Genomic DNA, 22,999 nt, shown 5'->3' on the forward strand with positions numbered 1-22,999 from the left:
TGAAGGAGTTTGGATGCCAGACTCGTTGAGCTAGATGTTGGACATTGTTGGGAGCTACAATGACGTGAACAATGTCGTGAATAGTGACTGAATAATGATGTGAATAGTGACATGAATAGTGCCATGAATAGTGCATGAACAATGATGTGGACAATTACATGAATAATGCATGAACAATATTGCTAAAGTGATATATCAGTTTCTTGTCCACATGATTTTAATGATCTACTTAGAACTTCATTGACACATCTTGCATTTGGGGTTTTAGTGCCCTATTCCTAAGCTTGGACACATATCTTTGCAGGACTTTGGGATTATTTTTTGTTGTCATAATCTTCAGAGAAAGGGAAGAAAATATCAGACCTATATAAGGAGTTTCAAACATTATCTTCATCCATTCAAGTCATCAAATTTTGCCTAAAGGACGCATTGAACTTCAGACCATATTCCTATTGCATCCATTGTAGTTGAAATTGTAGGGATGTAGGAAAGTTTAACACAACAGTAGTTCAAAGTGTCAGTGACTGGTTTTTACCAGTTGGGTTGAGCACTGTTAGCTGCAACCCTTCATTTGGAGTCTACTTTTGGTATGTGAGCTTGTGCATGAATTGGACACACCATTGTAGAAGAAAATTGAAATTTCCATATTGTAATAGGACTAAAATTTGAAGAGATGTTTTTATTTCTAATTTGAATCAAAATTGAAATGAGAAGAAGCTTATGATTATTATCTTTATTATCTTGTCATTGTTATTTATTAGTCATTGTATTCAACTCTTTTTTTAAATAAAACATTGCACAAACTGAAACCTCTGAAACAAAGGAAAACTCAAAAATCAGTCCTAAGAAGAATACATGGCAAGTGTTTGACAAAATGTCAAACCACACAAACTAAAAAATAAGTGCAAAAAGGACAAGGGTTCTTACAGCGGGTTTAGATACTAGTGGCAGCAATGGATGGTTGACTTCTAGTGGTGGTGGTTGGATTTATTCCTCTAAAGGCCTTCCCAGACTAGCTCTATCTATTTCGCATGTTTGAGATGATAAAGATAAAGAGGATGGTAAATTTGTTCCTAGTGAGGGGTGGTCTCTTTTTGACATCAATTTGGACCATGCTAATGTATGGGGAAAACTGGATGATCAGGATCTTCTTTTGCCACCCTCTAGGATTGTTCTTGTCGATTAAATGGATGTTTTTTTGTTTCTTTGCTATCCGAGCTTTACCCTTATGACTATCATTTTTTTATTTGGTATTCAAGTCTTTTTAGGCTCTTCCTATGGGATTCTAATATAATTTTTTGGGCCCAATCCATTTGACACTGAGGGGTAACCTTGTGTCCTTCTACCTTTTTTTGTGAATATATGTAATATATTTTTAAATTAATACAGATTTAAGTATATATTCATTTAAAAAAAATTTTACCTGCATCCTCATGTAGGGTTAAGTATTGTTCATGTTAGGAAGGATTCTAGGAGAGTGTAAAACTTTGTGGTTGGATGTAAGAACACCCCTAACATTTTTCTTGCACATGGTGTGCTTGAGGGAGATAGTACATCGAGAGTTCTTGTCTAGGTTGTCTTCAATTTTCTACTCTATGTATTCATCCTTGTGGTCTAATGTAAAGGAATTTGTTTCCTTATGCTTTGCCTAGTCTTTATCTTTTGTACTTAGAAAATATGTCAAAATGTAATATCATGTTCCTACTCTGATATACTTGAGCAAGGTGATTTAAATAGTTGTATAATTATGTGTATTTTGTATATTATGTTAATATAATATTATGGAGGTCCTCACAATTATAGTCTATACAATATAAAGTAATAGTTATTGTTGCCTTAATTTCCTAACTTTACCTAGTGAAGTTGTTACATATAAATCCTTCTAAATAAAAAGGATGTAATTATTAGTGTCAACCACAAAACCTCTAACCATGGGTACACAGACCAACCACCTTGTTGAAGCCATGGGCACCTTCCAAATTTTGCAAATTGCTAAGCAACTTTGATGCAGGAAGGTGTGGATTGAGGGAGACTCAAATAATATTATTCAATGTCTTAAGGGGAAAAGTTCACCTTCATGGATGATTGAAAATATTATTAATGCCTCCAAGAATAAAATCAATAATTTTGAGGAGTCTTATATTTCTCATAACTATAGAGAAGGTAATTGTGTAGCGAACTATTTCGCTAACACAGGGGTTAGAATTAACACTAGGAAGATGGGTAAGTGCACCAAGATAGTGAACAGAAAAGTGGCCACATGCAAAAAAAGAACCAATTTTTTCATAGCCCGTGCGGGTTCTAAAAATTCAAAAATGTGCTAGGCTTGGTAACACCAAGCCTAGCCAAAAACAATTAAAAAAAAAAGTTCCTCAAAACTCGTACGAGTTTTGAGGAACATTATGTTTTATAATAAAAAATCAAAAGTTCCTCAAAACCTGTACGGGTTTTGAGGAAAATTATATTTTTTCATAACCCGCAGGTTTTAGCCATTTTCAATGCCAAAACTAATGGAACAGTAGCAAAAGGAAGCCAACAAACCACAGAACCCGCACGGGTTCGGAATCATTTTGGATTTTTCTAGCATTAAGAGCAATTTTCAATAATGGCACCCCGTCGAACATGTAAGATTTCATTGGTTTGACTATTTTTGTTTGCATTTTTATTGAAGTAGGGTTTTTTAATTGATTCAAGTTTTGTTTTTATTAATTTGATGTCATATTCTTCAAGAAATCCCCAAAAACAAAATAGACAACAAAGACCTCCTCCTGCACAAGCAACATAAGAAAACCTTGTAAACATTGCACTGAGCAACAAGAAAACTCTCAAGACATTGCTCCACAACCACAAAATCCTCAAAATGTTGCTCCTCAACAACCACTGCCACCTTGAAACCCTCCACATCCTCCATTAGATTGTGTAGATGCCACACAAGAGGATCTCATCAATCGCCTTACACAAAATAGTGCTCAAATTTTTATATTGGTGAATAGCTTGAGGTCCTCTAGTCTTGAGCACCACTCAACCCTTGCCACAATGCTAGAAACAATGACCAATAGTGCAAATGAGGTATCTAGGGAGGTTACGAAATGGGGTTCATGGAGGGATAGATGTTGAACATTTTATGTGGATGGGTTGTCATATGATCAAGTGAAAAAATAGAGCATACTTAAAGCTGACATATGTGCTCTTTTCACCGATCCTATTACTAGTAACAACCTAGAACTAAATATGACTTGGTTTCCTATACATTGGTGTGTTTGTGCTAGGCTGAAAGAAGATTTTTGGGATAGGTGGTATATGGTCTTTGACCAACCACCTTGTAATAATTGGGAGGTGCCTCTATATTTTTTGAGAAAGTTGTATTGTGAGTTTATCCTCGACGAGAAGTTGAATTACTTTGACATCCAACAATTTCAAGGTAGAGGGAGAGGCTTTGTGTAGGATAGACCTAGGGCCCATAGGGTGGTACAACCACAGCATAGGAGGTGTACAAATCCTATACCCGTGGTTCATGTCATGGTCCCTATATCCTTGAAGGAGTCTATGGAATTACAAACTCTTCAGGTAGTTGCATCATTGACTGATGTCATTGTTCAGCATGGCACATAGTTGGTCAGAGTATAGGATGTACCAGCACTCATGGTAGCTCCTTCATTAGCAGTACCTCCTTCATCAACATCACCTCATGCATCATTTGGCACGGGCCAACACATTCAGCATACATGCGCCACCTGCCAGGGTGTATGTTTTGGTGTAGATACTAACGTGGATGAGCATGATTTGACCTCTCATTCATGTACATGTGGTGGGAGTAGATGTCATGCTTCCACTATAGAGGATGTGGCCCTCACCGACGACCTGATCAGTATGTTGTTCCCTCACTATTACACACATGTGAAGTTAATTTTGTTTATGACATGTTATCAATTAAGTGACTAAATCTTATTAAAATAAATAAATTTTTATTTTTAGAACAATTTAAAGTGACATATAAATAAAATACATTGCAGGGTGCAGCAGGTGGTGGGAGTACACCACATACTTTTTAGTCGACTCCATGGTCACGAGTAGTTTCGCCACCAGAGGTAAAGATTTATAAATTTGTTAAACATATAATAATACATTGGTTTCAAAATATCTTTTGTTAATATATATGTATCATTACTTGGTGTTTTATAGGGCTTATTAGGGGCTGAGATGTACCAACTTGATGATATCATGCTTTCGACCATTGACTTTGGCCAAGATAGCTATGCAGTACCATTTAGATTTATATATTTTTGACTTAAGTGATATATTAAATACATGCTCTTTTCCCTTATCTTAATTTTTTTTTTTTTGTTTACTCCACCTACCTCGAGGACATCTCGTGTGAGAAATCCATCCTCTAGCACTCCGAGGCAGAAAAAGATATCCTCCCGGACACCCAAACGATAGAAGGTAATTCAGTACAATTTAAATTCATTTGTTGAAATGTATTATGATTAAACATGTATATGTAGATATTGATAAATGCACTTAATTTATTTATTCTATATACAAAAACATATGGGGTTTACAGAATTAATGAATGCACCTGATGTCGATGAGGTTCAACAGAGGGAAGACGTGATATCTTCATATTCACTTTGGATTGCATTCTTGCTTGTTCGAAATAACTAAATCCTTTTATGTCTATATCATATGTTATCATTTTTCATACAGGAAATGGTAATAGTTACATTAGATTTGACTAGGCCTCCTAAGGTTATAGGAGAACTATACAAGGCTTCGGTGTGCATTTGTTCTACATATGTTAAAAATATTTTTTCTATCTAGTTTGTCAACAAATTTGGGTTATTAACTTGTATAATTGTCTTTAACCTATTATAACCCCCTTCCAAACTTCCTACTGATGTTCTACCATTCCATTTCATTAGAAGTCTTACACGTATAATATGGGATCCAACACGATAAAGGGAAAAGGTGTGTCTTTCTTAGATCAACTCCTTTTCACTAAGTGCACAATGGAGTTGAAACCCTCTTGTTAACTCCTATTGGATCACGTACCATGGATATAGGAAATGATCGTAATTGATTCATCTATGACTTTGCCTCCTACGACCATAGCACATCCATATGAGGCTACGTTATGCTTTAGTTTTTTAGTCTATTCATTTTTAGTTATTATGTGTTATTTGACATATATGTTATTAACTTGTATTAATGTCGTTTTACCAGTTACAACCCCCTTCAGGACTTCCCACGAATCGTCAGCCTCACCTAATTGCCAAAGACAAAGATGAGGTAATCAAGATTTCAACTTCAAACAATTTAGAGTTCAGTATTTAGTTATTTTGATTTTATATTGAGAAAATATATTTGATTCGATATTTGAATTGTCCTTGTGCAGCCACCTGTAGAGCCATGTGCTGCTTCAAAGAGGCTCGATTTTGATTATCCACCACAGTCATAGATATCGATAAAGACATAGAGTTGTAGTTGTGGTCATTGAAGGACCAATTGTTATATATATATATATATATATAAACTTTTATAGACATGGCACATGCCACATTTTTGTAACTATTATTGATTTGGCATCTATGCCATTTTTTGATATGTACATGATTATTGTTCATTTTGATATATATGAAACCTGATATTCGATCCAATTTGTTTATTGATATATATATGAAACTTGATATTCTTGAAACTTAGTTATTTGCTATTGAAATGTGATCAAACTTGTTCATTGTGTATATGTCTTGAAATGTGATCCAATTTGTTCATTACATGTAACTCATATGGTGTATACTTTTAAACTAGGTTGCACATATTGTGTGTACCCACGTACCCAAGTACCGACACCAATAATGCTCATATTGCGTATTTTGATTAAGTGAATTTGCTTTGAGTCCTTTTGAGGAGTGATGAAAGTAAGTTGCATGAGTTTGAACATTTGAATGTGTAATGAAGTAATATTTAGCTCTTTCATAATTTGCCTCACCTCTGAGTCTATCTTGAATTTCAAAGTTTTACTTCCTGACTTCACCTTTGGAGTGAACTTCAAGTGAGATTTTAGGAGTGAACTTCGGCTTCAAGCAACTAGGAACGAAATGCATATTTCAGGTATCAAAAGAGTTGAGCAAAGTTTCTTTCTTCATGAATCAGTGTTTATGAGTGAAGTTGATAGCTTTAAGAGCTGCAAGCTTCAAATGAAATTCTTTACTTCATGTTTGACCTAAGAGGACTGAAATCATTCACTTCAAGGGTTGCTAAGGAGGAAAAAAATTGTTGCTTCATGAATTGGGGAAATGAAGTGAAGTTATGCTTCATACATTGGGGAATAGGAGTGAAGGCATCTACTTAATGAGTTGAGTGTGAAGAGTGAAGTTTCAACTTCATTTCCAAACACATTAGAGTGAACTTCATCTTCACTTTTGAGCACAATGAGTGAACTTCATGTTGGAGAGGAGATGAGCGAACTTCAACTTCAAGAGGAGATGAACAAACTTCATGTTCAAGAGTAGATGAGAGAACTTCAACTTCAAGAGGAGATGAGAGACCTTCAACTTCAAGAGGAGATGAGCGAACTTCAACTTCAAGAGGAGATGAGAGAATTTCATGTTCAAGAGGAGATGAGAAAACTCTGTGTTGGAAGAGAGATGAGCAAACTTCATGTGCCAAAGGAAAGGAGTGAAGTGCTTACTTCTTGAATTGAAGGGAATAAGCGAGGTTTTAACTTCGTGTCCAAAGAAGAATGAGAAAACTTCAACTTTGAGATGATAAGAGCAAACCTCAACTTCGAGGTGATATGAGTGAACTTCGAGTTCAAACAATTAAGAGCAAAATGAGAACTTCATGAGTTGAAAGTTTAAAGTAAAATTGCTACTTCACGTGTCATGATTTAAAGTGATTTTATTACTTATGTGTTTGAGAAAAGGAGCGAACTTCGTGCATGAAGAGATTGGACTAAAGTTATTATTTCATAAACTCATGCTTCAGAGTGAAGTTTTCATGTATTGAACAAGGAGAGAGAAGTTTTATTACTTCATGAGTTGAGAGCAAACAAGATAACTTCGAGAGTTGATATTATGAAGCAAAGTTCATCATTTCAAGAATCAATTAAGACAAGATTTGAGTGTCCAAAATAGATTTGAAATTTATCTAAGGATGAGTCAGCTTAGGTAAGATTTTTATTTAAATTTTATTCCATAACAAGTCGGCCTTAGGGTAAGAGACACACCTATTCATCTAAATCACCTATAAAAGAAGAGTTGAAGCAATCATTTTAGCATCAAATCAAACCAATTATCTCTTCTTTCGTCAAAAACTGTCAAAAACTATCAATGAGAGGTGGCAAAATAGTGCATCTTTTGTTCTTCTCATCGTGGGAATGAAACATTAGGGTGAGCGTGTCTGGGTGGCCGGGTTTATGCTAGGTGTGCCCTTGTCTTTCTCCCCAAGACGTACGATCGTTCCAAGCCACCTCGTAGTGATGCTTTCCCTTGAGAATTCAAAGGGGAAAAATGATCAAACTTTGACGTCATGTACATCAAAGACTGTGGCACTTATGGATGATCTATTCAAACCTACGAGGTCATGTTGTTGCTTCCTAAAAAATCCTCTCTTGGTTTTGGACAACTCGATTCCAGTTTCTTGTAGTGAGATTTTTTTTGTCACATAAAAAACCATCAAAAACCGTCAGTGAGAGGTGGAAAAATTAGTACATTTTTCATTCTGCTTGTCATGGGAATGAACCATCAACACAAATGCATCCTAGTGGCCAGGTTTATGCTAGGTGTGCCCTTGTCTTTCTCCCCAAGACGTCTGATCGTTTCGAGCCACCTTGTAGCGATACTTTCCCTTTATCGCTCAAAGTGGAAAAATGGTCAAACTTTGACATCATGTAGCTCGGAGACTATGGCACTTATGGACACACCATTAAAACCTATGGGGTTGTGTTGTCATTTCCTAAAAAAGCCTCTCTCAGTTTTGGACAAATCAATTTCATTTTCTTGTGGTGAGATTTTTCCTGTCGCATAAAAAACCCTCAGTGAAAGGTGGCAAAATAGTGCATCTTTCGTTCTACTCATCGTGGGAATGAACCATCAATGTGAGCACATCCAAGTGGCCAAATTTACCCTAGGTGTTCCCTTGTCTCTCTCCCAAATATGTCTAATCATTTTGAGCCACCTTGTAGCAATGCTTTCCCTTGAGTGCTCAAAGTGGAAAAAACGGGCAAAATTTGACATCTCATAACTCGGAGATCGTGGCACTTATGGACAATCTGTTGGAACCTATTGGGTCATGTTGTTTCTTCCTAAGAAATCCTCTCTCAGTTTTGGACAACTCAATTCCATTTTGTTTTGGTGATATTTTTTTCTGTCACATCAAATATTGTAAAAAACCGTCAATGAAAGGTGGCAAAATAGTGCATCTTTCGTTCTGCTCGTTGTGGGAATGAACCTTCAATGCAAGCACATCTGGGTGGCTACTTTTACACTAGGTGTTCCCTTGTCTCTCTTCCCAAGGTGTCTGATCTTTCCAAGCCACCTCATAGCGACGCTTTCCCTTGAGCGCTCAAAGTGAGAAAAATGGTCAAACTTTGACATCACGTTACTTGGAGACCATGGCACTTATGGATGAGTCATTTGAACCTACAGGGTCATGTTGTTGTTTCCTACAATAGCCTCTCTCGGTTTCAGACAACTCAATTCCTTTTTCTTGTGGTGAGATTTTTTCTGTTGCATTAGAAACTGTCAAAAACTATCAATCAGAGGTGGCAAAATGGTGCATCAATTGTTCTTCTTGTTGTGGGAATGAACCATCTACACGAGCATGTCTGGATGGCTAGGTTTACACTAGGTGTGCCCTTGTATTTCTCCCCAAGATGTCTGATCATTCTGAGGCACCTTGTAGCAACACTTTCCCTTGAGAGCTCAAAGTGGAAAAAATGGTCAAAATTTTGACATCACATAACTTGGAGACCATGGCACTTACGGACAAGCCATTTGAACCTATGGGGTTGTGTTGTATCTTACTACAAAATCTTCTCTCATTTTTTGACAAATCGATTCCGTTTTCTTATGGTGAAATTTTTTCTGTTGCATCAAAAACCACTAGTGAGAGGTGGCAAAATAGTGCATCTTTCATTTTGCTCGTCGTGGGAATGAAACATCTACATGAGTGCATTTAGATGGATGGGTTTACACTAGGTGTTCCCTTGCCTCGCTCCTCAAGACATCTGATCATTCTGAGCCACCTTGTAGCGATGCTTCCCTTGAGCACTCAAAGTGGAAAAAATGGTCAAACTTTGACATCACGTAACTCAGAGACCATGGCACTTATTGATTCAGATCCTTGTGCCTTCTTCTAATCACACTCAATTTACCTAAAGACAATCAAACTCCAATCATCCAATACTAGGTTTCTCACCCTTTCACACCTTGTCTCAATGCACTCTCAAGGCATCATCCAACCACTCAAATGGGGTTTTCAACTTCAATGAATTAACCAAAAATAACTTAGGGTTTTAAAACACCTATGACACCTTGACATGAGTTTCCACATGCCCAAGTTGATTGGTTCGCTTCCCAATACACAAAACTGCACTTAGGAGGCTTATTCCTACTAGCCCTTCAAATCGGGTAATTCAAAAATAACTCAAAAATTTCCCAAAAAACTTGGAAGTTTTCTTGCATATTCAGATACCCATTTGAAATTTATTTAACATATGTCAGAATCAAACATAGTTGTTTTGGACCAACTTTCTGAATCAACACCTTGTCCTACTAGGATTAGGCCTAATTAGGCCACTTTTACAAAGCAACCCTATCAAAAATCAATATGAGAGGCTATAGTACATTTTTATATACCCATTGCATGAGAAAAAAACAAGTACATAAGGTGGAATGGGTCATTTTAACATTGTGACCCTCATAACCTTCACAAAACTGTTAAAATGGCAGAATCCAAGATAGTCAACAATATGTACACAAAATAGATTGATTAAACCTTCAAATCAATGTCAAATGAATATTATAAAATTTATCTATATCTTTCAATGATAATACAATCCAATAGCACCCTGTACGAACTGTACAACCAAAGGGAAGTTCATATTTGCACACAAAATACAAGGAACCGCATATGTTTTTATTGCAAAATGATTGTTTTTACATATGCCAACGTCCAACCAACATCAACATCCACCAAAAACCTTCAACAACCTCTCCCACATGTGAGAATGAGGTTTTTAAAGCCATTTGGGCTCCCAAAACCGAAAACAACCTCCCTAACTACCATTTGAACCAACTAGCCATTGGAGTTCAAATTGAATTTGTTAAACTTGACAAACTTGGACATTTTGACCTTATGACATCAAGAAAAGTGAAGCAAATGATAAGTTTCGTATTGAATATCCTTCAATACATAAAAAATCCTTCAAATGTATTTATAATCAAATAGTATAAATTTATAATCAAATGGTCCAAATTTATTACAAATATATTTATAATCAAATGGTACAAATTTGGGCTCTCAAAATTTGCAAATCAGCCCCATGGGCACTTTTATATATAAAATTTGGCATCTAATATAAATGATCAAGCTCATTATTGTTTATATATACAAAATTTTGCATCTAAATATACAAATTACAACTCATTTTTTTATACAAAATTTAGCATCTAGATATGCACATTACAACTCATTGTTGTTTTTTTATACAAAATTTAGCATCTAGATATGCACATTACAACTCATTTATGTTTTTATATACAAAATTTAGCATCTACATATGCACATTATAGCTCATATACATGTAGAGAACATCCAAAAACTTGAAGTTACAACGTTTTGCAAAAGATATATACAAAATTGTCAAAATTATTCTACCATATTGTAGAATTATTCTTCTAGATGGCCCAAAATCAATCAAGTGAACCTTTTGGATCAGCTCTAATCCTTAGTGTCTCAAGTATTGCCTCATGGTCAGATTCACAAACTTTCAAAAAATCCTTGTTAAGAGGTCTACCACAATATTTAATCAAATGAATATTTGTTGCAACAAGAAAGTTTGAGTAATGAAGAATATGTCTATGTCTCTCAAAGTCCTCAAACAAATAGGCATTAGAATTTTTGATAGGGTACCTACATTTTATAGAAGGATAAGTTAATGCCAAAATCAATACAACGAATGACAAATAAATGAGTTTAAGAGCTCTCAATACAACTCGACACAACAATAGTACCTTCTAAGCCATGCCCATGTCACAATAACAGATCCTATTGGGTACTCAATACCCTCTCCATCAACCACTATAGAAGTCAATTTCTTTTTGGCCTCAATACAACAATACAAAAAGTAATATGTTCCTTCTTTGTTGTTCTCATCTACAATAACTGCATATACATGACCTACATTTGATAGAAGGATATAAGTTAATACCAAAATCAACATAAGTTAATACTAATAAATTGAGCTTAAAATTGATTTTACCCAAGAAACAAATTGCAACCCTTTACCTGGTTCAACTATGTCTGATACATGGTCAAAATCCACTGATGCTTCAATCTAGTTCATTTGTAGTGCTCTAGGAAGTTAATATGTATCTAGGGTTTGCAAAGCTCTAGAAGACCATTGGTCAACCCACTCTTTTGATTCACATTCATCCCATACAAAATGCATACACAAAGAGCAAAAGCATGCAATCTATCTAGTATAAATAATTAGTGATGTTGCATTTGAAGTTCTAAATGAATGCATGTCACTTGATCCTGTAAGTGTACAACAATGTAGATAGTTTTCAATGTTAGATTCATGTATTAACCAAAAATATCTAGATACTATAGACTTACCTGCATTACCTAGTCCCATCATAGAGTTACACCATTGCATAATTTTTTTTGCATCTATTAACATTGCACCACATTCGTACTTCAATTCCTCTCTGGTAAGAGCTCTTTTCACACATCATTCTCCCGCACCATCATGCTCTCCCTTTCCATGCCCTGACTCAGTAAAATTCCAAAAATGTTGCACACCACTTGTCACATGCATCCTAGTCAACCAGTAAAACATCCTTCCATTCTTCAATTGTGCGATACAATTGTGCGACCATATTAAGTGTTGGTTGTATCTTATATCACTTTCCCTTAAACTGTCATAGAAGACTGTAAAGTATCCTTGCACAAACTCTAAGGAATGAGTATGATCATCACTGATATAGAACTGATATTCTCTTATAACCTTTATGTCCTCCTCAGTGCTATCATGTGCATGCATGAATGCTATGTGTACAAAAATTGTAACTTGGGTAGAGTGGTAATTCATAGATTGTACTTTATTTTGTGGCTTTAGTGTATAATTCTCAGCAAAATCAACATCAAAGACAATAGTGCCGAGGGGGAAAGTGTCCTTACACAACTTGAATTTCTCATCTAACCACCTAGCTCTATGTGTGTGACCTATGTACTCATACACTAGTTTCTCTTGAAACATATTCATAAAATTAGCTATACATATATCCCTTTTCACCAACTCACACCTCTTTAATTTTTTTCCATCTTTAACACCATATGTGACTGACTTGCATTTTCCAATAGAAACTAGTTCCTTGCCAATTTCATGTGTGCTATCTAGATGTAGGCATCTATGCAACTATTGCAAACCACCACATGTAGGACAAAAACCTCTCAAACACATCATCTTATAGTAAATGCACCCACCATCTCGTCTACATAGTACACTTGAAATAAATTCTCTTGGTGACTTTGGAGGTGCTTGTAGACCATATTCCTACAAAACATTGTTAGTATGCAAAGGACAACATATATAGCGATAAATATCATAATGCATGGAAAATTCAACATGGACCCTACAACAACATGTAGTACGTGCATGATTAATCTTAACATAAAATGGTTTTGTCATCTCAAAAAATTGTTGACTAATTTTAATCTGAGGAAAGCTTTGAAGGAACCTTTCATAAAATTGTGTTTGAGTTATATCTAAATAGTGTTTATGGATGTGGCTTACGATTTCTAATTTTGGTTTGTCTTCTAACAACATCTCTTTGGTTGGGTGAAAGCCTTGTGTTGTCATGCCAATATTTCTCAATTAACATTCTTAGTGCATCAACAACAACCTTGTCCTTGTGTGGGAGTCTACCCAAGAATGCCCAAAGAGAATTATTGTTAGGATCCTCAATTTTCTCTTGCCTCTCTAAGGCATAGTGTAATGTGGTTCTGCCTATCCTTAATGACTTGCTTGTTTTTCTTATTAAACAAGATTTTTCCATTTCCTTTTCCATTATGGTTGATGTGAGGACACGACGAGTAACATTATCATCTTTAGTGCATTATTTCAAACCAATGGCTTGGTATGCATCAAAAAGATTTCTCACAATGGTTCTTTCACTATTATTTTTGAATGTTCTTAACCCCAAAATTTTCATTCTCTCTCTAAATTTCAGAATTTTAATCATTTCAAGAACTAATTGGCATAAGTTTTCAAAATAGTTATTCCAAATTCTTCTAACCATTCTTCTACAAGTTCTTTTAGAAATTTTATCATGCATTGGCTTCACAATATTTTTATCAATGTCTATTAGGAACTTTGGTTTTCTGCAAATCATTGTAAGAGGTGTTAAGATTGGTACATGCTCTTCATTTTCATTAGGTGCATTATGTGCATTGATCACATCAAATTCCAATGGTATATATCTTCTTCAATTTCATTAACACGTGCATTCATCAAATCATCTTCAAATGGTGTATGTGCATTGCATTCATTAGGTGCATTCTGAAGAGGGGAAAATGGAATGAAAGGCTAAATGATAACAAACACAATGAAATAAGCATGAAAACATTAAAATATCAAGAGATCATTTTTACCTTACTATTTTACCTTCTCCTTCGGATTGAGCTCGATGCAGTGGATGATGAGGACACGCCCTTGATGCTCCACTTGATGTGTTGCTTGCTTGATTTGGATGTGGATTGATCTCCTTTGTGCTCAAAAATATATCTTGATGGATTGGATTTGAATTGAAAGATTAAGGATGGATGGATTTGATAGAGGATTATGAAGAGAGAGGAGAAAAGAGAAGCATGACAATGCATGATAAGTGGATGATTTGTGAGGAGAATAGGCTCCAATTTATAGATTGGAGAAGGCCAATGGAGGGCCAAGATTGATTTGATTATGAAGGGTTGAGATTGATTCTAGATAGAAGGCATGGATCAAGTGTGCCTTGGGAAAATAAACAGGAATATAAAATTCCTTGGGAAAAGGGGGAAGAAATCTGAATTAAAAATATGAGGAATTAAAAATTCCAAAATAAGGATGCATTGAGGGATTTAAAGAAATTTGAAATTCTTTGAGAGACTCAATGTTGATGTGACATGAGTGGGAATTAAAAATTGAGGGATAATGATAATCATGATTACGAGAGATTATAGAAGGATTAATTAGGTTGAGTGGGATTAGGAAAAGTGATTTGTAGGAATCACATGACTAGGTTAATTAATTAGAATTAATTAACTGAGTGGGTTTAGAGGAAATAATTATTGGAGGGGACTTTAGAGGAATAGGGGAATAATTAATTAATTTGATAAATTAATTATTGGACAATAGTGATAGGATTAATTAAATTAGATTTAATTGATTCTGAGAGGAATGAGAATAACACAAATAAATTAATTAATTATGTTGATAGGCTTAAATTAATTAAATATTAATTTTAGGTGTCTACATTTTGCCTCTCTTTGATATAGCATCGTGAAATGATGTTATATCAAAGAAGAATAAAATATAGTGGAAGAAAAGGATAAGGACTAGTAGCATGATGCCCCAGTCATGGGATGAGGAAGAATGATAAGGACTAGTAGCATGATTCCCTAGTCATGGGATAAGGAAGAATGATAAGAAGGAAGGATGATGAGGAAGCAGTGGTATGCCCCCTTGAGAGGACATGCGGGTTCGAAAAACATGGGTGTGCTCTCAAAAGGAATTAGAAGAATAAGTGATGAAAGGATGAAGATAATGAAAGAGGGAACTAGGATAGGTTGGAGTGTTGTGAATGAAATGAGACAAAGAAATGATAAATGGATTGGATTTCTTGTTGAGCAAATATAGAGAGAAAACCTAGATTTAGTTTTGCCATGGATAGTCTACACCACTGATTATAAGAACTAGGATGATATGAAGATCTGAGGCGTGGACTGACACTCAATCAAATAGGAATGCCTTGCGCACAATCCTGCAAGTGTCGATAAACACTAATGCAGGGTTGTCGGTTCATACAAGCAAAACCTTCAAACACACCATGCCATGAAAACTATGCCCCATTATACACCAGCCAAGACATACCAAGATATAGGATGATCAAGGATGTCCTGAACAAGTATACCCTTGGGACACAAGATCAAAATTAAAGCAAAAATCTCAAGCATGCAAGTAACATGCACATGACCAACTTACATCTCTTTCCAAGAGTAGGATACAGATTTGGATAAATTGCCAGACTAGGGAAGGATACATCTCGATGGGCAGGTGATGGATTGATTGATGGATGACAAAAGACAAGTTGGATGTGCAAGTTCTGCAGATGAGAGGATTGCCACTTGGATTTGATCAGCAAAGTATGGATGGGTGCTTGGATTAGGCACAAGTCAATGCGAGCTCAAGTAGATGGGGAAAGCTCAGTTTGATGGATTGGATAGGATTGGAAGAAGGATAAATGATTAGATAGGATGAAAAAGGGGGGTGGATGATTGAATAGGGTTGGATTAGGGATGGGATTATTGATTGAATTGGAAGAGATGGAGAATATGATTGGATGAGATAGGATGGAGTGAATGGAACCAATGACAAGGGAGAACCAAGAATTAGTAAGAGGATGGATGAATGGAAGGAGGGGGGTTATTCTTTGGATAGGAGACAAGTGGATGAATAGGAAATGGAGGAATGAAGGATGGAGGGTAGGGTGATGGAGACCCAAGGACTATGCTGCAAAGGAGTGCAATGCCCCATTCTAGAGGGTAGTGGAATTAAGGATGCAAGGATGGTAGATAAAGATGTATGAGTTTGAAGGATAATATGTAATGAATATATATGGTACAGGATTAAGGCTTGAATTCTCCAAAGCATGCCTACATATACATTATTTTTCCTCTTATATGATCAAGATGAAAGATAGGAATGGAGATTCATTTTGATAGGATGAGGGATATGAGATGGAGGATATGGATAGCGTAGTCAAGATCAAAGATAGGAAAGGAGAATGGACTTAGATGCAAATGGATGAGATGATTGCGTGGATGAAGCTTGCCCCCAAGTGTAGAGTGCAAGGGGATGAGGGGATTACACATGACACTTGCCTGCCAAGTTTTCATCATGGTACTTACCTAAGGCACCACAAGGAGTGGTTTTCACCATTGGATGAAATGATTTTTCTTTACTTTTTTCTTTTTTGATTTTTTTTTCGTTTGTATTTTTCTTGATTTTTTGATTTTTTTTTTTGATTTTTTGGAATAGTTTGGATGGAGATGGATAAGGATGAGTGGATATGGAAGATAGTAGATGCGTGAAGGAGGAAGGGAGGACTTAGGCATCTAGTTCCATAAATAGTATCCCTTAGTATTTCTTTGAACTAGAGGTATGCTCATATATGTTGGTAACAATAATTGGGGAGATGAAATGGATAGGGGATGAAAGATAAGGATTTGGAAAGGATTGGACTAACAGAATGGGATTGTGAAAAGTGGATGGTGGATAATGGATGGGGTTTTGAAGAATTTGTGGAAGATCAAAATTGGCACACACCTTGATGGGTGGTGGAGTAGTGGGGGAGAGTGTTTTGAATTAGATAGAGGATAAAGTGTGGATTTTGGGAAATGAGGACCCAAAATAGAAGAGGGGGATGATGGAGTTGGGATGGTGGATTTTGGGACATAAGGACCCAAAATGGATTTTGAAGATGGAGGAGCATTAGATAGAGGATTAGAGGAGTTATTAATGGATGGATCTTTTGGATAAACATGTTTGGATGCTAATTTTGGGGCCTTTGTGGCCTCTTTGGGAATCCACATAGTTTTTGATTTTTGATTTTGGGGCCTTTGTGGCCTTTTTGATTTTTCTTTCTTTCGGATCACTTTTTTGTTTTGAACATGTTGTTTTGAGGGGACATGTTGATCCTTTGATTTTTGTGGATTTTGAGCTTTATACTTTTTAGATTGGGCATCCAAATTACTTCCAATAGTAATGGGATGGGTGTATGAGGATGAAGGATTGATGGATTTTATGGATGGGATGGTGGAAAGAGAGTGTTGGGAGGAATCCAAGGGTGTGGGCCTTTGTTGATCTTGCTTAGGGATTATTTGAGGTGATGGAGTGGTGGATGGAGGGATGTAAGGATCCAATATGGGTGGAAGAGATGGAAGATTAAGCATCGGAACATAGGGGCCCAAAATGGATGGAAGGAATGAAGGGTTTAACTTTCAAACATAGGGTCCCAAAAATGGATGTGGAAGATGAGGGATAATAGGATTTTGATTTGTATGAGGGAAATTTGGATTTAGGAGGAATAGAGGATGTACCAACATCTTGAGCATTATCTTGAGGACCCTTATTATTTTAGAAACAAGATGCGAGTCCATTTTGAGGGGAATGAGATGTGGAAGGAAGATTAGGATCTTTAGATGGATTGGGATCATGACATGGAGATGAAGGGATACTTTGATCTTGACTAGGGAGGGTATCATGAGATGGAGTGGGAGGGGTGATTGGATCATGAGATGGAAGAGGATCATGCAATGATAGAGGAATCATATGATCGTGAGAGGAAGTGGATTAGGGATGGGATAATTAGATGGAGAGGTTTCTATGCTAGCATGCTTTGGAACAAGCTTTTGGCATGTTTGGAGTTGTGGGGATTGTGTGATAGAGAAAGGTATGGAAGCTTTGATGTGAGTAGATTGGGAAATGGGGGTATCATGAAGTGTGGGGGATTGGGAATTTTTTTGAGGTGGAGGTGATTGGGGTGGATGGAGGACTTGAGGAGACTTGGCCACTTTGCTTTGAGGTGAGGGTTTTGTCTCCTTTTGTTAGCATGTCTTGGATAAGATTATGGATGATGGATTTGGAGGACGTGGACAATATGGATTTTGGAGGATTGGGATTAGATGGAGAATCAGGATTAGATGGGAGATTGGGATTGGATGGAGGATTAGGGTAATGGATTGGGGAATTAGGATTAATGATTGGAGAACTATGGAGTAAAGGATTTGGATGGGGAGTAGAGGTAATGATTGCATTGTAGAAGGATGGGGATTGGGATATAGATAGGGGGGGAGATAGAGGTATACATATTGGATTAGAGGAGTATGTGGATGATGGATAATATAGAGATATGGATAGGGAATAAGATGGATTTCCTTTGTCGAAGGTAAATGAAGGATGAGAGATATGGTATAGATTGGGATTGGGTGTAATGTGTTGAGATGGGATGGATGAAGGTATGATAGGCTAGTAGGAGATTATGGGATTAACTTGGTAGGTAGGTTCATGAATTTACATGAGCATCTTCTCATACCAAGCTTTGAAATTTTGGGTAGTCATGTTGAGAGTGAAGGATTAGATTAGAATTGGATGAATATGTTTTGGTGGGGAAAGATCATGAAGATGATGTTAAATGAAGATGAGGATTAGGACTTGGCTTGGAATGATGATGGATGAGATTCAATTTGATTTGGATTGGATTTGATTTGATTTGATTGGATTGGATTTGATTGGATTGGATTGGTCCTTGGATTAGGACTTGATTGGATTTGGAGGATGAATTGGATTTGATTGAATTAGTCCTTGGATTAGGACTTGATTGGATTTGGATGATGAGTTGGATTTGATTGAATTAATCCTTGGATTAGGACTTGGTTTGATTGGATTGAATTGGATTAGATTGGATTAGACTAGATTGGATTGAAATTGATTTAGTTGGATTAGTCCTTGGATTAGGACTTGATTTGATTTGATTGGATTGGGACTTGATTTGATTGGATTGGTCCTTGGATTATGACTTGATTGGAATAGATGATGAATTGGATTTGATTGGATTAAATGATTGGATGATTGATTGATGGAGGATTGGATAACCGGATTAGGAAGGTGGTGGATTTGATTGATTGGAATTTTGGAGATTTGATTGGATTAGAGGAAGAATGAATATTAGTTGAGGAAAGATGATTATTTGAATGGATGGAAGTGGATTGGGGATTGTAGAATTTCTTGGATAGATAGAAATGGATTAAAGATTTGATGATGACAAGATGGAATTTGGAAAGAGGGAGGATTGATTAGTTGTGGGGGATGGACTTGGTAAGAGATGTCAAGTAAAGAAAACACAATGGTCAAAAGAAGTTAAACTCAAAAGACACTCATGCTCCTTCACAACATATCCTATGGTGAGTAAGGATGATAGTCAATGGATCCCAATTGGTTTCCCAGCTACGCTTACCCAGAGTGGACACTTAGATGCTTGACCCCACTGGCTTCCCTCCACGACACTCACTTCTCTGGGGCAGCCAAGCAACAATTCCCATGAAAATTCCTCATGGAGAACTTTGTGTCTCTACTAAGGGCCGTAAAAATATGGGCAGCTTCAGAGATTTGACCTCCTGCACCAATGACTAGAAGGTTTTTGGCCACTATGCACAAGGTGTTTAATATGTCTTCCCATTAGGAGCTACCCTTCGTAGTTGCGCAAGAGCAGTTGAGGCCTATAGCCCAATGAAGCACCAAGAACTTAGTAGTCACGCAAGTGTGATTGAGATCTCTAGGATCCTACTAAGCACCCAATGTGAGAGTGAACTCTCATATAGCCCCAACCATTGACCCTTTCATCAACAATGGCCTATTTATTATAGTGAGTTGGGAACCCTAGGTTTGGGTGTACTCACTTGGGTCATTCTCCTCTTACCTTCTCAAAGAGAAAGCTGGGAGGGCAGGCCTGCTAAAGGTAAGCATGCAACAAACATGAAAAACATGGAGGGTCTGGATTTCTGATCGTCTAGCTAGATGAGAGCATACTCTCCTACCTTTACGATTTTCACAAAACACACAAGACAATGGTTCATTTATCCTTTAATTAAATCTAGGTGCCTAGTTAAAAAAAGACACAATATTTGGTTGGGACTCCTAGGCAATCTGCAAAACAGTTTGGATTAGTAGCTTTTTGTGTTTTTTTAAAGTCTTGGATGATCGAGAAAAGCTGCATCACTCAAAAAAAGAAATCAGTGGTCATTGGTCTACACATACAACGCACACCTTGAAATGCAGTCAATCACGCTGAAGCACCTGTGCAGGCGCCAAAATGCCTACGTATGCTTTACAGATGATAGAAACCAAAAAATAAAAAATAAGAAAAAGAAATTAAAGAAGACAAAATTGTGATTTTATACCTATCTGTCATGCTAGTCTAGCTTTGTCGTGCTGAAATGCCTGCACTCGCATTGAAATCCTGAAAACAAAGAAAAAGGGTTAGCAATTTAAATTTTGAAATTCAAATTTCAAAAACAATTTTTTTGCTGAGCGCAAAAATTTTTGAAAACGGTCATGCTGGTTAATTTTCCCTCACGTCGAAACGCGTCCGCCCGTGCTGACGCACCTGTGCATGCGTTAAATAGACAAACAAAGTGTAAATTTTTTTAAACAAAATAGAAAGCGGGATAATTTTTGAATTTTGATAATGGTCACATTGATGCACTTGCACTCACACTTATGCGCCTGCGCACGCACTGAAGAGGTATGTCTATCACACCGAACCCGAATTGCTTGTGCTGATTTGCAGTCTCTCGCTCTGTTTCAATACCTGTGACTTGCAAACTCACAAAAAATTTAAAAAAAATATTTTTTAGGGATGTGGATCCCACTGAGCCTGCCAAAATGAAGAGGGGAAAATGGAATAAGAGGTCAAATGATAAAAAACACAATGAAATAAGTAAGAAAATACTAAAACATCAAAAGATCATTTATTCCTTACTATTTTACCTTCTCCTTCGGATTGAGCTTGATGAAGTGGATGGTGAGGATGCGCCCCTGATGCTCCACTTGATGTGCTTCTTGCTTGATTTGAAAGTGGATTGATCTCCTTTGTGCTCAACAAGATAGATTGATGGATTGAATTTGGATTGAAAGATTAAGGATGGATGGATTCGATAGAGGATTATGAAGAGAGGAGAAAAGAGCAGCATGACAATGCATGATAAGTGGATGATTTGTGAGGAGAATAGGCTCCAATTTATAGATCGTAGAAGGCCAATGGAGGGAAAAGATTGATTTGATCATGAAGGGTTGAGATTGATTTTAGATAGAAGGCGTGGATCAAGGGTGCCATGGAAAAATAAACAGGAATATAAAATTCCTTGGGAAAAGGAGGGAGAAATTTGAATTTCAAATGTGAGGAATTAAAAATTCCAAAATAAGGATGCATTGAGGGATTCAAAGAAATTTGAATTTATTTGAGAGACTCAATGTTGATGTGACATGAGTGGAAATTAAAAATTGAGGGATAATGATAAGCATGATTATGAGAGATTCTAGAAGGATTAATTAGGTTGAGTGGGATTAGGAAAAATGATTTGTAGGAATTACATGACTAGGTTAATTAATTAGAATTAATTAACTGAGTGGGTTTAGAGGAAATAATTATTGGAGGGGACTTTAGAAGAATAGGGGAATAATTTATTTATTTGATAAATTAATTAGTGGACAATAGTGATAGGATTAATTAAATTAGATTTAATTGATCCTGAGTGGAATAAGGATAACACAATTAAATTTATTAATTATGTTGATAGGCTTAAATTAATCAAATATTAATTTTAGGTGTCTACACATTCTTAACTCTAGCTTTGAACATCTTGAATTTTTCTAATGCTTATGACTTCTCCCTTAAAAATGCAACCCATAACATTCTAAAATAATAATCAATTAGCAACATGAAATACCTCTCACCTTGTAAAGTCCTTGTTTTGGTAGGACTGCATAAATTTGTGCATGCTAAGTCCAACAATCTGGTGGACGATTGTTCCTCTCCTTTGAATTTTCATCTTGTCTACTTTCCTTTTTGACATTCTTTGCAAATTTTAGTATCCAGTTTGGTCAACCTTGGCAAATCTCTCACTGCACTTGAAGAACTGATCTTTATCAAATTATCAAAGTTGATATGACACATCATTTGGTCCCAGAGCCAACTATCATTGATCTAAGATAACAAATAGTATATTGTAGCTCCTTCTAGTTGATACATATTTCCATCCGACTTTTTCCCTATTGCAATAACAATTCTGGATCCTTTTCAAATCTCACAACCATCATCCTAGAAGATAACATTATGACCATTTTTGCACATTTCCCAACACCCAAGAGATTATAATGCAAACCCTTGACATAGTAAACATTGTCAGTATTATATTTTCCATCAAAAGAAATAGTACCAATTCCCACAATTTGTGTTGTTTGATCATCTCCGAACCTAACAGAACCTCCATCATACTTTTCAACTTTTACAAATTTACTTTTATCACCAGTCATATGATTTGAGCATCCACTATTAATAAGCCATTCATTTCTATTTTTTCTAGCATGCAAAGTGGATCTTGAACTTCGGAATACCTATGTCGATAAAGGTGAGTTCACAGTGTGGCATCAAAATAACTTGTTTGGTCGATCTAGCATGATTTTTCTATGTCGATAGTTATGGCTATTCTGATGAGTAGTCGTTTGGCTTGAAGCTTTTTAGTTCGGGATAACCTACTTAGACAAGGTCTATCAACATGGTGATTGTGCTTCGGGATAGCCTATGGCGACAAAGGAAATCAAAGGTGATTTTCCCATCAGAGTAACTCATGTCAATGAAAGGAACTAAAGGCATGACAAGATCATCGGGATAGGTTGTAAAGGTGGTATAGATGAGAGAGGTCTACCCAATAGTGATTTTTATGCTAATGA

Source organism: Cryptomeria japonica, chromosome 5 (assembly GCF_030272615.1).
Source record: "Cryptomeria japonica chromosome 5, Sugi_1.0, whole genome shotgun sequence".
NCBI lineage: Eukaryota > Viridiplantae > Streptophyta > Pinopsida > Cupressales > Cupressaceae > Cryptomeria > Cryptomeria japonica.